Here is a 17,007-nt window from a genome sequence, read left to right on the forward strand (position 1 = left end):
AATAGTTGCATTTGCTTTGCTGATGATGCAACCAACAGGAAGATGGTAGGCAACGGAGAAGGCAAGACGCCAGAGGATGGAAGCTGCCGTACGTGCCCTGCTGCTGTTCCGACCACGCTACTCCCTATAGTAGTGTTGTATTTCTTCCGTGAATTTTAGCAAGGAGCTATTTGTTTCTCCCTTGTGAAACACAAAGTCGATAATAAATTAAAGCCAAAAGGAGTTTAACTGGCTCCAACTACTTCATAAACTGTAGTAAGCAACTAGAGTTGTACCAAATAAGGCTTACGTGTGGATGAACATTCGCTAGTGTATTAAGAGCGCGTTTTGTGTGGCATCTCCGAGAATATCCACTACTTTTATTGAGAGCGTGTTTGGTATGGCTCCTCCGCTGTAGGAGTCGGAGCCCTTCGGACAAAGCCACTTTTCGTAGATTCGTGTCCGTACTTGAAAACAGCTCTAGCTCCGTGATTTGGTGGCCGGAAGCATTCCTCTGCGTGAGGTAGACCTGAGCATTTTTCAAGCCGGGCCGGACCAAAAAAGTCCCATCTGTGACCGTCCCACCGGATTGATTGGGCTAATTTTTCGGGCCAAGCCCGGGCCGTCCGCACATTTACAGTGTAAAACAACAAAAAATAGTATTTCGGGTTGAGAAAAAAAAATTCTACGTAGCAAGATCTCTGCCCAAGCCCTATCCAGTAAGATTCGTGGCCGGGCTAAAACCCATCGGATTCGGGCCGGGCTCATTTTGCCCAGGTATAGCGTGAGGGCGTTTAGCGAGGCTCCGCCCTCTACGGTGCCAAAAGGCGATGAAGAAGCAGCTGCACAAAAGCCGCAACAAAAGGACCCTTGGTTCATTCTCCTCTTCTCTCTTGTGCACGTAGCTGGCCAAAGGACAGTGGTACGTGTGGGTGGGTACTAGCTAATACGTGCGCGCTGCAGTACAAATTAACGCAAGCTAATGCCAAGTGTGCAATTATATTGCTCACTGAAGGATCGAACGTATTTGCCTAATTAATTCAGCATAATCCACCGGATACGTACAGCTAGTTGTACACGGAAACAGACAGTACTGGCCACGTTCGGTTTACTCCATATTCGACTTATTCGGCTTCTTTTTTTCAGCCGAAACAGTATTTTTCTCTCACAATAATTCAGCCAGAACAGTGTTTTTCAACTAGTTTCAGCTAAAATTCTGCCAGACGAACAGGAGTATGTATGGTGCCATGATAAACACACGTGTAGACGTGTAGTGAAGAGTAGGAGTACCATGCCAGTAATAAGTTGTTTCAGACCGTAGTTTGCAAAATTTACCATGTGCGTCATGGCAATTTCCCGTGCATATGCATCATCCAACCAAGTTCTAGTAGCATCAATCGATCAAACCATGAAAGAGCCATGCGGGGGGAGGATCGTGATTTCATCAATTTTAATATTTATTTGTCATATATCTCTTCATTATTAAGGCATTAATTAGCATAAATGACGTGGTTGGGTGGATTCTTTCTTCGATCGTAGTGAGCTTGCATATTGTTATTTACTTGCTGTCAACATCAATTGCTTTACAGTGTTTAATTTTTGTTTAAACGAATAGTAGATACTACCTTTGTCACCCCCAAATAAATACAATTCTAAATGCATTTTTAGTTAAAGTGTCTAAAATTTGACGAAATATATAGCTAAAGATATATTTCACAATGAATCTAATGATGTATGATAAATTTTAATATTTTATAAAGTTGGTTAAACTTGACATACTTTAATGTAGCATTATTCTAAAATTGTATCTTTTTTTGACCAAAACAGTTGTATATAGTTGGCCACGCGGTTACACTGTCAAGAAGCATTTAGGTGGAGTTTGGCAAGCTCTTCCCGTCAGTTCCCGTCAACTCCGTAGGTGGAGTCGAAGCACCCCGGTCACAACCTCAATAGGCAGCTCCACGTCCCGTATAGTAAAAATGGCTCTGACTCATCTGTTTTGGACGCAGAAGGACTCCAACTATTTGGAGAGTTTGGTGTCTGTAAGCAAAATGAACCCTAGGCCCATTTATTTTGGATTTTGGTGTTTGATGACCAACATAACTAAATTGGACTAATGATTTTACAAGTAATTATTCTGTAGTTCAATAGGGTGCAAGATGTGACTTGGACGAAGGCGACATGATGATCCCATGATCAACACCATAAGCAAGACCCTAGAAGCACAAGAGAAGACCCAAGATACCAAGCAAAGTCCAAGCACGAAGATGGGAACCAAGCCGGACGCAAGTTCACGAAGAAACAAGCTCGGTAGAGGTGACCAGACACGGTCCTATGTGGACCGGATGCGTCCGATCAGTTGCTCGGCAACAACAGGCATTAGCAGCAACGACCGGACTCTGAGCGAGGCAGTGACCGAATGCACGAACTTCACTGTTCATCATCGCGGCAACAACTCAGTGAGGACCAGGCGCAACAGCTGTGGACGACCGGACGCGCCAGGCAGTGGCGTCCGAACGAGTCCAGAGAGGTTACAGAATGGCAAAACGTTGACCAGACATGTCAGATGGTAAGCGACCGGACTCACTAGAGAGTCCGATCAACAGTGAATGCCAACGGTCGGCTTCAACGGCTAGGACAACTGGACGCGTTCGATCAGGACGACCTGCGCGTCCAGTCAATGGCAGAAAGCTGGGTTTCGTCTCCAACGGCTACTTTCTCCATGGGACTTATAAATAGATCCCTAACCGGCCATTTGAGGAGTAGAGAGCTGAGGAAATATACCAAGGGTGTTGATACACCATGTTAGTGATCTCCACTTACTTAGCGCTTAGTAATACATTCGATGATTAGTGTAGGTGTTTTACGAAGTGCTTAGGTTAGTTAGACCACCGCTTATGCGCTTGCTCTAGGTTTAGGCCTAGTGTTTAGTGAGGTTTACACACCTCTTACCACTCGGTGCTTGCGCGTACCATTGTTGTACATCGGAGGGGCCTGCAGTCTTACGCGATCACACCAACCGCGTTTATGGTGTAGCCGCCACCGCGTACCAAAGGGAACAAGGACCGTGACGGTTCGGCCAGAAGCTTGATAGTGATGACGGCGGGGAGCGGTCCATAAGAGGCTTGTCGGAAGACACACCAGACACCCACTTGTGCATGGGGAAGACCCGGGGCTATCCACGGAGTTACCCGACCAGGAGCTTGGCCCTTATGAGGGATTCCTTGCGAGGGTTCCAACGAGGACTAGGGAAAAGCTTGCGCGCTTCTCGATACCTCGGTAAAAATACCAGAGTCGTCGACAGGAGTTTGCATATCTCTACCTTACTCTTTAGCTTCCGCATTTACACTGCAATCTTGGTTTGTGCTTTACTTTCCTAGTTTAGTGATATGCTAGTTGATAGGTTTGGAACCTAGGTTGCATAATTCCTTTTTACGTTAGAGATAGCAACATACTAGCAAAACTATAGTTGCACATTTAGATTACTTTCTTGCATAGGTTTTGACTAGATAGAAAAAGAGGCTATAGTTTAGAGTTAGAGTTTTAAGTTGCCTAATTCACCCCTCCCCCTCTCAGGTGTCATGGTCCCTTACAGTGTCACTCCGCCAACTCCACTGTCAGATCCTGAGCCCGTGCAGGACCCGCACCGAATAAGACCTTACCGAGCGTGAAGGAGCGAATTGTGTTGTGTGTGGAGGGAGGGGTTGTTTGAAACGAAGAAGAAGATACCTACCTGGTCCGTCTATGGGTGGGGATGTGGTGTAAACAACATGGATATAAGAATTATAGTATCTACATATAGGGCATGTTTGGTTACTATAGGGTTAAGATGGCAGACTAGAGGGGGTGAATAGTCCTTTCTAAAATTAATCATGTCGGCTAACCGAAACAAATGCGGAATTAAAACTATCAGTCTAGCCAAGACTACACCCATATATCTAAGTTCACAAAGCACCTTATAAAGATCCTAATTAGGCAACAAAGGTGCCGGACTAGCTAGAGCCCACCTAATCAATTTTAGAGTAAGATCACACAAACCTATACACTAGTACTTTGGCAACCGGAGAGCTCCTACACATGCTAGTGATACAAAAGCACAAAGCTCCTAAGCTCACTAGCAATGCTCAATAACAAAGCTACACAAGCCAAATTAGAGAGCGCAAATCACTTAGTTACACAAACTAAGCAAGAGAACTAATTTACTACAAAAGTAAATTAGTTACACAAGGGGGCTACTTCTATGCTACACAAGCAAGAAGGTAACTATCAAGCAAGAAGGTAACTATAAAGCTACATAAGCTAACTAATTACAAAAGCAACTACACAAGCACAATACATGAAATATAAATACAAGATTGTGTAAAGGGGAATACAAACTAACAGAAAGACAAGGATCACACGATGATTTTTATCTTGAGGTTCACTTGGTTGCCACCAAGCTAGTCCCCGTTGAGACAAACTCCAAGGTTGCCGTCGGTCCTCTTGCTAGTGGTGACCAGCAAATCACACTCTTCCACCTGGAGTGCTTATCACAAGCTCTAGCACTTGACATGGACGGACCACTTGTCACCCTTCGCGTCTCGCTCTACTAGAGTTGCTCTTCACGGCTCCTGCGGGGCGAGCACAACACCCCCACAATCACTTCTTCAGAGCACCGCACAAACTTCTTTGCGTGCTTCGACGAAGACCACCACCAAGACGTCTAGGAGGTGGCAACCTCCAAGAGTAATAAGTACCACCGGCTTGCAACTCGATCACCTAGTGCCACTCGAGGCAATCTCACAATACAACACACTAGAATCACTCACTCGCAATGGATTTGCACTTCTCGCAAGCACAAGTGAGTTAGAGGCTTCTCAAACCAAGCACACATAAGGGCAACACATCCCCAAGGTTCTCAACCTCATCCAAGCTCGAGCTCCATCTCTATTTATAGCCCCAAGCCAAATAGAGCTGTTGGAGCCAAGTAACACTTTTTTACGTGGTCACCGTACAACAACATGTGGGCACCGGACATAGGGTGGTGGTGCCTAATGGTCGAATTGCAATGGCTATTTCAATCTAGCCGTTGGGACCCTGGCATCGGACAAAGGAGGGCGACGCACCGCCCTAGGGGTGGCGGTGCCCCCCGACAAAGTTCCCCCCTCTTTGGAAAAAGCAACGGTGCCACACTGCCATGGTCACTGGACATTCCGATGATCCTAACTTGCTCCAAATTGAAATTCACCACTTCAGGCTTGTAGAGCATTTCATTAGCTTTCCAAAAAGTCATAGATCATCGAAATCGGAGTTCAAAGCTAAGTGTTATGCCAAAAATACGAAAGGATGGTGCTGCTGAAATGAGCACGTTACTAGGGGTGGCGGTGCACCTTGCCTAGGGTGGTGGTGCACCGCCCCTGGGGTGGTGATGCCACCACCCTGGGCTGTCGGGTGCACATCGAAAAGGGCGGTGCCACCCCCTAGGAAGGGCTGTGCGTTGGGTAAAGTTTGGTTGCATTTTTCGACTCTCGAACAACCTATACTTGCTCTTTTCTTCTCCAACTTCACCAAGTTGATCAAATCAACTCCAACAACTTCTTTGTAAATGTGCCATCACCACCAAGTGAATAACATCATGTGCAAGTGTGTTAGTATTTTCACAATCGTTTTCTAAAGGATTAGTCACTCAAATCACCATGCCACTATATCCTAGCAATGATACAAAGTTAGATCACTCGAGTGGCACTAGATGACCGATATGCAAACATGTTTGCCTCTCTGGATAGTATGACCATTTATCCTAAACCCCAATCATAAACTTCTCTACATACCTATGACCGGTGAAATAAAATGCTCTATAGGTTATACCTTTGCATTGCTCATTTCATTCCATCTCCTCCAATATTGATGTAAAACATGCACCAACCTTGATCAACAAATTATATGATACACTTCATATCATCACTGTGACCTTGTTGGTTCATCGATCTTGACCGCACTTGCTTTTTACCGTTGTCTTTGTCCATCGGCGCCAAATTTTGCTCAAGCTTCACCGCCATGCGGTCTATCGCTCCAAAGCCTCCAACTTACCCTTCACGCTTGCAAACAGGTCCATCAAGCCAAGTCTTGTCTTGATCTTCTTCACCTTAGTCACATGACTCCATGTCATGTCTCATATGCAATAACGAGCTTCTTCATCATATGTGTGAGCCTTGCAACATCCAAGCCATTTCACCTCCATAGCATAGGTTGCTCACACATGGTGTACTTATGGACTAATCATTTGTGTATATCACTTAAACACATATTAGTCTACCTAAGATTGTCATTCAATTATCAAAACTAAATAAAGACCTTTTTAGTTACCCTGCTAAAGTTTAGTAGCTATTAAACTACAAAACAAACTTACTAAAAAAGGACTAAAGCAGTTTAGTCACATTAGTCACCCAAGAGTAGCTAAAAGTAGGCTAAAGTGTCCAGTAGACAAGGGTTGCTCATCATTATTGCTGGTCCCCCACTCTGCTTTGGGTATTCATTAGAGGTAGTTTGGTCTTTGTTGAACTATTTTAATGGCCTTTAGTCACTTTTAGTTATTGGTTTTAGTAGCTAAATTTTAGTCATGGAAAACCAAACATGCCCATAAAATATATACTATATATCTGAATCCGTAGATTAAGTACTTAGATTCGGATACTCAACATTTAGATATCTTTTTAGAAAAAGAAATAATTCCGACCTCTATGAGATATGTCAATCTCCATTTATAACTTATCTAAAATATTCATAATCGAATCCGAATATGAGGTTACTGTTCACCCCTGGTCGCCAGGTGCATTAGCGTCTCCGGCATATTCGATTTAATTATTGGTCGTACTAGATTGTAGAGCGTGCGTGTGCTACTGCTGGATCTGATCGATTCGATGGTCCAGCAACCAGCATGCATATCTGTATGTATGCTGTATATATACTGATCAATCTTGGATCATGCTTTGTACTAGTACTTATTACTGCCCGTGCATTGGCAGACATCGTAGTACGTACGTATATTCCGACATCCGTGTTCTGAAGAATATAATGGCCACATACAGTACACGCGCAAAATCAATCGAGTACGGAGTATACTCCAACGATCTGTGTATTTACGTCTTCCTCTCTCTACGGGTCCCGTTCGGCTTACCTTATAATCCGCACTATTCGGTTTATTTTTTTAGTCGAAACTGTGTTTTTCTCTCACAACAATTCAGTCAGAACAGTGTTTTTCAGCTAAGTTTTAGCAAGCCGAACAGAGCCTATATAGAGAGAGTATATTCAGTAGTCAACTACAAAAATAAGTTATTCAGTAGTCAACTAATTTACGATAATATCAATATATATTTACGATAGTTGGGTTACTATAATACATAGGGATATTTACCATAACGTTATAGTAAACCACTTAGCAAAGAGTTACTATAATCTCGTAAATTAACATAGTAATTATTGTAACTCAAAGCGGCTGCAAAATGAGTTATTTTGTAGTGAGCTGGGGTAGTAATGTATATACCTGTAGCTGCATTCAGGCTGCAGCTCGCTCTACACGCTAGGTATATATGGTTTGTACCCCTGCCTAGGTTTCCCTCAAAATGACTCCTTATTTACAGCAATATAAGAAATGTGATTCTATGTTCATTAAGTATGTTCGTTTGCTCATATATGACCGTGGATTATAATCTAAAATAGTATTTTTTTTCACACCAAACCAACCAGTAGTAAATAATCCATAATCGTTTACGATGAAACGAATATGCTTATTAATGTTAGCGTGCCTAAAGTTTGACCAAATATTGATATAGATATAAAGCCATTAATGTTTATGACGCCAAACAAATATAATATAAAAATATATCTCATCATAAATTTAATACTTATCTAATATTATACTCCCTCGGTCCAAGAAACACAGTATTGTGGTTTTGCATCTTAAGTTCGATTAATTATAGATAAAAAAGTATCAATATTTATGATATCAAATAAATATCATTAGATTAATTATGAAATGTATTTTTATAATAAATTATTTCGGAACCGTAAATGTGAACAATATTTACTGAAAATTTAGTTAAACGTGAACTATTTTTGCTGGTAAGCAACACGTAGTTGCATTCTTTTCTGGATAGAGGGAGTAACTATTTATATTTTTATAGAGTAAATTACACGGTCAGTGCTTAAAGTATTGGACCGATTTCGTCTGGGTCCCAGACTATGAAATTGCACTCTTAGCTCCCCAATCTACTTAATTTGGTCAATGTAGGTCCTAAACAGCTCAAACGGTGTCAAGCAGTCGACGTGGCTGTCCACATATGTAGAGGAGGCACGTGAGGCACACGTGACCCTCGGCAGCCACCGCATCTCTGCGAGCGTCGCGCACGGCCACCTCGTCTGCCCGCTCTGCAACGCGCAGCGGCGCGAGCTGCCGTCCGTGCGGCCGTCACAGCCGTCGACGATGCCACCCACGCTACCGTGGCAGCCACTTCCCCGCATGGAGCCCATGCACGGAGTGCAGCTGTCACCTGTCCCCGCCGTGTAGCCACCGCTGCAGCCCGCGGAGCTAGAGGTGTTCGACGACGACGACGAGGTGGAGCTGCCCTCTGGCGAAGACGACCAGCGACAAGCTGCGGCATCCAGTGGGACGTTGGCCATCAAGACACACGTCGAGTTCTCGGCTGTTGCCAGGGACTCGTCGCACGACAACTTCGCCGTTCTCGTGCACGTGAAGGCTCCAGGGGTGGTCGATGGCGAGGCGGCAGCAGTCGGAGACCGAGACGCGCCGCGCACTCCTCTTGACCTCGTGACGGTGCTGGACGTGAGCTGAAGCATGCGCCAGAACAAGCTTGCCCTGGTGAAGCAAGCCATGGGGTTCGTCATTGGCAGCCTCGGCCCGCACGACCGCCTCAGCGTGGTGTCCTTCTCGTCCAGGGCACGCCGCGTGACCAGGCTCCTACGCATGTCGGACACCGAGAAGAGTCTCGCCACAGAGGCAGTGGAGGCCCTCAGAGCGGGCGGCACCACCAACATCGCCGAGGGGCTCCGAACGGCCGCCAAGGTGCTCGCCGAACGCCGACATCGGAACGCCGTCTCTAGCATCATTCTCCTCTCCAACGGCCAAGACAACCAAAGCATGTCGCAGCTGGCGCGGGGCAGTGTGCCCAACTATGAGGTGCTGGTGCCACCGTCCTTCGTGCCTGGCACTGGCAGCACCCGCGAATTGTCTGCACCCATCCACACCTTTGGTTTCGGTAACGACCATGATGCGGCGGCGATGCACGTCGTGGCCGAGGCCACCGGCGGGATGTTCTCTTTCATCGAGAACGAGGCAGTCATCCAGGACGCGTTCGCACAGTGCATTGGTGGCCTGCTCACCGTCGTGGTGCAGGAGGCGCGCGTCGCCATCGCCTGCGGGCATCCCGAAGTCCGCATTAGCTCGGTCAAGTCCGGTCGTTATGAGAGCCACGTCGACGAGGACGGCCGCTCGGCGTCGATCGTCGCCGGCGAGCTCTACGCGGACGAGGAGCGGTGTTTTCTTGCTGTTCATGGCTGTTCCAACCGCGGAAGCCACGGGCGGCGGCGAGAGCGAGACTCTTCTCCTCAAAGCTCGTTGCAACTACCGAGAAGCCGCTGGCAGCACGCACGTCGACGTGACGGCGGAGGACACGATGGTGGCCAGGCCAGAGCACGCGGCGGACGCGGAACGGTCAGCCGAGGTGGAGCGGGAGCGCGCCTGGGTGTAGGCGATCGAGGACATGACGGCGGCTAGGGCGGCCGCGGAGCGGGGCGCGCACCAGGAGGCTGCGGAGATACTCAGGAACCGGGGGCGAGCCATGGCACGGGCGGCGGAGCGAGGCGACGGCTACCCCAACGGGGCGCTGCGGGCCGAGGTGTCGCGCATGAGAAAGCGTGTGGCGAACCAGGAGAGCTACGAGCGGTCGGGGCGCGCGTATGTGCTCGCTGGCCTGAGCTCGCACGCGCAGCAGCGCGCGACCACGAGGCTGTTTGCGCCCCCTTCAGGTTGTGGTGCAGCCCTCGGCGGGCAGCGTTGGCGGTGGGGAGGCGTCATGGTTATGTGCTCGTTGTCCAGTAGTTGCCGAGGGCCACGTGTGCCTCACGTGCCTCCCCTGCGTACATGGACACCGTCTAGGCTGTTTAGGACATACATGGACCGAATTAAGTAGATTGTTGAGCCAAAAGTGCGATTTCATAGTTTGATGACCCAGCCAAAGTAAGCCCAATACTTTAACGACTGTCCATGTAATTTACACTTTTTATATATAGTTAGTCAAACTTGATACTTTAATTTGATACCGTGACAGAATTGTATGTTTGTGTGGAGGGAGAGAGTACTCTAGTGTCCTACATGTGTAAACTTGCGCACGGTTGATGATTAATGCTCGCAGGTCGCATTACCAGGGCAGTGACGCAATGCTTTGCTGCCACCAAACCAGCAGGCAACCAGTCCATCACCATCTCAGGCTCGTACTCGTACTTGTAACCGTACCACTGCTTCTAGTATTACTCCGTACTAAACAATCCAAGAGTCAACTTTGCGTAACAAACAAAGCTTCCATGCATAAAGTTTTCCTAAGAACAAATATATGCAAATAAGTTCTCCTAAGAACGAATATATATGCAAATAGGATTAAGAACAAACAAATTAATTATAAATCACATGATGTAGTAAAAATATTCACAAGAATTAATAATAAACATGATGATGTAGGGAAAAAATATTGTCCAATAAATCAATCAACAAAAAATATTTTTGGGTTTGCCCTGAGTTCCTTCTTTTCTTTTTCTACTACGGCTGAGTTTTGCCGCCCCTTGGCCTATATATATCCACTCTCATTCTACATTTATCACCACCACGCATATATTGCTCTCAGCGACAACAGGAGGGGGTGGCTCCTCTAATCGTAATGTCACCTGATGTTGAGTCACTAATATGATTAGTATATACGTCTCGTTACTTAATTTCAAGTTATGTTATGGCATTATGCCAAAAGAACTTCCAATTACACCTCCTGGATGGGCTATGCCGCTTCTACATTCTTTCTGCTCTTGTTGGTTGCTGCTCTTGGGCGTAGGGCTTCAATCTAACCATAGGAGTTAATCATAGATTCTCTCGCAATCCTAATACTAATCCGAACGGGAAGAAGCTCTCCTCTAGCTGGGCTGGCAGCTACAAAGGGTTAGTCGACTCTACTATTGAGAGCAAGTATTATAGTAGGCTGTAAGCCGACTAAATGCTGAGGTGGAGGAGAGAGGGAAGGAGAGAGAGGAGAAGCGGGCTGTAAGCTTACAGCCGGCTTGGGCACAAGAACCAAGAAAGTCTGTGAGAGAGACAAGTGGGCCATGTATTAACTGTAAAGAGCTAACTACTATATGAGTGGACTAAGAGAAGGCTACAAGAAACCTTACAGCCAACAAGCCGGCTATATTATTAGCCCCTGGAAAAAAAAAAAGTAATCCCTCCTCCGATTACTACTATCATTGTAACCGGCGTGTAGGGGTGGGCCCATCCTCTGTCTATGTGCCTCCCTCCTAATTAAAGCCGGGCAGTAATTAATCATTATTAGGTCCTCTAACCGGCAGCTGCGCAGGGAGGAGAAGAAGATCCCTGGAGACCCGGTGACGGTATAGAGTGGCTCGTCACTCACTCTTCCCAAACTGTCCCTGCGTGCCATTTCTTTTCCTTTTGTCGCCTCTCTCCTCACTCGCTCTGTCCGTTCCCCTCCGCCTCAACCAAAAAGAGGAGAGCAGAGGAGAGGTTTGCGTGACAGCGAGCGAGTGATTACCTCAGCCGGCAGACAGCCGCCAAAGCAGTGTTAGTGGTGAGAGAGTGAGAGCTAGTAGAGCCCCCAGAGGAGTCGAGGAGGGGAGCACCCCCATGCCCGTCTGCTCCACCTCCACCTCCACCTCCATCTCCATGAGGGCCAGCTGAGCGAGACAAGGAAGGGGAATCTCTCCCCGTTCGCCTTGCCGTCTTGATCTGCTCTGGCTCCCGGCGGCAGCCCACTTTCTTCCCCCTACAGGTAATGGAGCTTCTTGGTTGCTTTGCAATGTCTCAAGCGTCGGATTCGGAGGACCCGGGGTCCGGGGTTCCGTGGCTGTTCCTCTACGGCAAAGATGGGATTTTTTTTCTCTTATTCTGTGCGCGAGGCGCCGCCGAAGTGCTGGTTCTGCGATTTCACCCCACTCCCCCCCCCCCCCCCCCCCCCCCCCCCCCCATGGACACGAGATTTGATTCGCGCTAGTGTGATCTGGGTGCCAAAAGATGGGATTTCTTTTTTGTTACTTGCTGAATGTAGCAGCAGGTTCATTTGCCGCTGAAAATGGCTAGCGTTTTCTAAACGAAGATGTGTACTACTCCTACAGTCTACATCGTTGAGATTTCCTTATTTGGACGACATGAAAATGTCTGTCTGTTTCCTCTTCTTTCAACCATTTGTTTGCTAATTTTTAGCCTCTTGGATGAGATCTGGCGTATAAACTAGTAGACAGCCTAATCTGTTCCTTGCAAAGGGAGCAAACTTGTTTCCCTGGGCTCCGTTTTCGAGCACATTGGGCGCACTTGGAATTTTTTTCAGGTGGCACATTCGGAATTTCATTCAAGCGCACCCTTTTGCACTATATTTCCATTTCATTTTGTTCTGTTCGGTACGGCCTTGCCGTCAAACAGAGCAAGAGATCCGATGTATGCTGCTGCTCATCAGTTTCCCCCTTTTTTCCTCTCTTTCTCCTTTTTCTTATTTCCGGCTTTTTTTTAATGTTCATCAATGGGGACTTACCCGTCATGCTTAACCTCTGGTTTATATTGAATCCTCCGAATTCTAGTATCAATTTTTTGGGGGTAACAGCGTGCATGTTTCCTCTTAAACAATTATGTATGTTTTCACAGCAATGCGCTATCAAAATTGCTATCTCATTCTAGTTTGCAAGTAAAAGAAAACATGGCGGTGGTACACTACAATATTTGAGTGCATCCCCACTTCTGGCAGCGCTCTACATCACATTCCATGGAACTTAATCTTACATCAGTGTGCTCACATTGTAGGTTTCATCTATGGGGCAAGATGCTGGCTTCAAGCGCGAGGGTCATTCTGGATTGGGAGCAGGTCCTGAAACTTTGAAGGCCTCTTGCTGCACCAGTGAAGAAAATGAGAGTCGAAACAGAAGATACCATCAGTTGAAATGCTCAGAGAGCAACTCGGGGCAGTTACACCTGGACTACATCCCAAATTTCCACTGCAAGAGCTTGCCAACAAGAAGCCGCAAGACAAATGCTGAACAAAGCGTCATAGGGAAGCGTGGTTCTATGTACCAGAGCTCTAGTGAAATTAGCAGAATCAGAAAAATCCAGGAGGGCAGGAGGAAAATAGATTCTGCATTTGATGGGGATGCATTTCTGTCCTTTGATATTGTCGATGCATCCTCTCGCCCTAGCACAAGTGGAGCTTATCTGCACTCCCATCAGAACCGGAGGTCAGGTGCTAAGCCTTCTGTAGAAACTGCTCATAAGATTAATCGAGCATCAAAGGACTTCCTGGACCTTTCGTTCCGTGAACTTCCTGATGAGAATTTTAAGCTAGACCGACCACGCTTGGACAGTACCTTGTTGAAAAATAATGGAGACGATGGTTTCTTGGAGATTTCTCTTGAGAAAGAGATAACGAAGGGTGGTCCCTGCAGAAATGCAGCTCCTGTCTTGCTAAACACTGAGTCAGGTAAATGCACTGAAACGAATTACCTGCACAAGACAAGGGGATGCCCCAGTGAGAACAACTCTGCTGAGAGGGGGAGGGATTCAGCAAGCAGTTCCAAATCAACGCCTGTGAAAGTAAGCTCCTTCGATGGTACCTGTCAATCTAACGGTGTTCAACATCATATCATAGAGAACAACACTAAAGCTCGATCAAGCCCCTTCAAGAAGATGCTGGACCCTATCATGAAGTCCAAATCTCTTAGGAGCCCGTCTCTCATGGAAAAAGGAGACTCCAACTCTATAACTGGGACAGGGAGCAAGAAAAATTCCATGTCTCGAAAATCACTGTTGGGTGATTTTTCAAGAACTGAACAAGCATCTAATTGCCAGCCCAATGGACAAACGCAGCTTGTCAAATCTGCTTTGTCACCTACTCATCTTCAAGCGGTTCTTAGATTGGATTCCAAGAATGGTGTACAGGTTTTTGAATTTTGTGTTGAGGGCCCAGAAGAATCCGTTTCCGCCAGGAATTGGAAAACTGGAGATGAGTTGAACTCTATATACACCTTCCATAGTGGTGGGAAACGATCCAGTGCTGCTGGAAGGATCTCCAAAGATGGAGGCTTGAATTTACCCCCAATCGTAGGGCAGGTGCAGGTTTCATCTTATTTATGCTCTGAAGTTGGAAAAGATGGTACGGTGAATAATTCTGTCATCACCGAGTTTGTTTCATATGATATTGCTCATGCAAGGAGGATTGTTGAGGAAAAGACTCAATGTACAGAGGCCCCTCAACAGCCACTGTGCGGTGTCGTTGATAAATCAATCTCCGGTGATTCTCCACAGAGGATTAATCTGATGGAAGAGAACAAGATTGGGAGAAATAACTCCGATGTATCAACATCTTGCCCATGGTCTGAAGAAGATCTTTATCCTCATTTGGAGATCGCAGCAACTGTGATAGAGGTTCCATTTAGTAAAGACAAGTCCAAAGAAATGAAGAATGGATCTCCTTGTACTGTCAAAGTTGTTACACCTAGTGGACTGCATGGTTCACCTAGTGATGATGAAGACAGCCCATCTCCCTTGCTAGATAGATGGAGGTATGGTGGGGGTTGTGATTGTGGCGGATGGGACATGGCTTGTCCCATTGAAATTCTTGGCAATGCATATGATAATAACTGGGCTGAGTCTATAACCACCAATGCGAAACATCCCATGGAGCTCTTTGTTCAGGTACATTGCATAGTACCCATTATTTTAGTAATTTATGACACGGGTGTTATGAGAATACTGGGGTGCCCCAAAGCAGAATCTATGAATGACTAAAATGTTTTCTAGAAGTAACTTGCTGCTCAAAACAATTATCCACTTAGTTTTTGCAGGAATTCTCTCTAGCTATAAAATTATTTGTTAACTATATAAATAAATTGAGGCTTGCTTATTGGCTGGCATCCTAGAAACTAAAAAATTTAGCCTTTGCAACCTTACTAACTTACGCAGAACAGATGTGTTGTTGGTCCCTGAATCTAATTTTGCTGGCACGTATATGCGTACGCACACCAGATCACCGAGACGAGATCAGCTGTGATGTGCATTCTGATGTGTGCTCATTGTTGAAACAGGGTAGCAAAGAAGAGCTCCCTATCCTTTCTATGAAGGAGAATGGGAGAGGACAGGTTTTTGGTGGATTTCCATGGGCGACTATCAGCATTACAGGCATTTTCAGTTTGCATCTCTCTGCTGCACTGTTCTGAAGCTTCCATCGCCATCAGTCTTGAGAAGGGGAAGCGGAAACTGTATTCCAGCTCACTTAAGTTGCTCCTTGAGGAGGATGTGAGGCACCTAATCGAGGCAGTCACAGCTGAAGAGAAGAAGCAGCAGAAAAAGAAGCGGAGAGAAAAGGCACCTCCATCTGTTGTGCTTGACCCGCCTTTTTCTCCCATTGGAAGAGTATAGCAAGGCAGGGCGCGGCCCAAGCTTGAAGACCCATTGCGTGTAACATTGTTTACTATCTGTCTAGATTTGTCTTCATGTTCATATTTTCTTTTTACTGAAGGGGCAAATTTATGTTGTTCATAAGGATGGGGGTTGCATACTTGCATGTAGTGTTAGATTTTAGCAGGCAGTAAGGTCATAATGTACTGTTAGAGACGTTGAATAGGAGAAAAAAAAAGGAGGCAGTTCCATGTTCCACTTGGAAGAAGATAAGTGAATGGAGAAAAGCTGGCTGTCGCCTCTGTATGTAAACATCACCTGAAACAGATGTAGCATGAAGTAGTGTTCAGTGTTCACTCTGATTGGGCATTTCAAATTTGCACTTTGAACTGGAGGTGCATTGCATTGGAACTGACAGTCGTGGCCATTGTTAATCTAATAATGCTAGTACTATGTGTTAGGGTTCCTGGAACGCAGTGCCCGTTCCGAGCCTTGGTGGTGTGATTTGTTTAACGGCAGTGGGTTTAGGCCAGGAGGTAGGAGTTAAGGCAGTGCGAAATGTTGTCGGGATCTTGCGTGTTCTTGGCTCGTGTCATGTACGTACTCGTAGCGCTGAAGAATGGAATCCTACGGTTTGTCTGGCCAACTGGATGGAGCCTCAAGGCCTGGCCTGACCTACACGGAACGGAGTCTTTTGTAGTGTTGTATGCATGTACATTCTTGCTGGTTTGGGCGTGTTAAGATTGATCTCCACCAACGGCTAATTGAGCCCTTGGATCCGCGTCATGATCGGGGGCGCCCAACCGCTCTATGGTTGGTGGCCCTCCGTCGCACAGCACCATAAAAGGGAGACAGGGGCCGGGGCACAAGGCACGAGGTTGACTTGAGCCGCTGCAACCCGCCTACAGAAAAACCCTAACCCGATCTAGAGAGAACGATGCTGCCGACGACGGGAAGACCATTGCCTCGTCGTCGCTGAGGTAGCACCGCCTCCGCACCACCGCCTTCACCATTTCGAACTTCACAGCATCACCGACATCGCTATGGACGGCTCCAGCTCCACTGCCAAACCCTCCGATGACCAATGACATCTCACCTCTCTCCCTTCCATCTCTGTCTCTCTAGTTCTACATGTATTAGGATGCACTACATCTTTTATCCCGAATAGAACCATTCTACCGGCTAGATATATGCTCCTAATGATCCTATATGACTAACAATGGTACCAGAGCCAAGCCATCTAGTGTGTAGATTGAGTGTTGGGGTAGAAAAGAAGAACGATTTTAGAAAGAAGATGGACAAATTAAAAGAATGCAAATCGGGTTTAACCCTAACCCTAACTCCAAGAAACCGGACGGACGGGACAGGGGCCTACC

General features: G+C 46.5%; 2 pseudogenes; both read left to right on the forward strand.

Moving 5' to 3' along the window:
* The first annotated feature begins 4,792 nt into the window (after nt 1–4,792).
* LOC136537503 (E3 ubiquitin-protein ligase WAV3-like) lies at nt 4,793–10,200 on the forward strand (annotated as a pseudogene).
* Nucleotides 10,201–11,698: 1,498 nt separating this feature from the next.
* On the forward strand, nt 11,699–16,033 carry LOC136540807 (uncharacterized; annotated as a pseudogene).
* Nucleotides 16,034–17,007: the final 974 nt, after the last annotated feature.

This window comes from Miscanthus floridulus, chromosome 2 (genome assembly GCF_019320115.1).
Source record: "Miscanthus floridulus cultivar M001 chromosome 2, ASM1932011v1, whole genome shotgun sequence".
In the NCBI taxonomy this organism is placed as follows: domain Eukaryota; kingdom Viridiplantae; phylum Streptophyta; class Magnoliopsida; order Poales; family Poaceae; genus Miscanthus; species Miscanthus floridulus.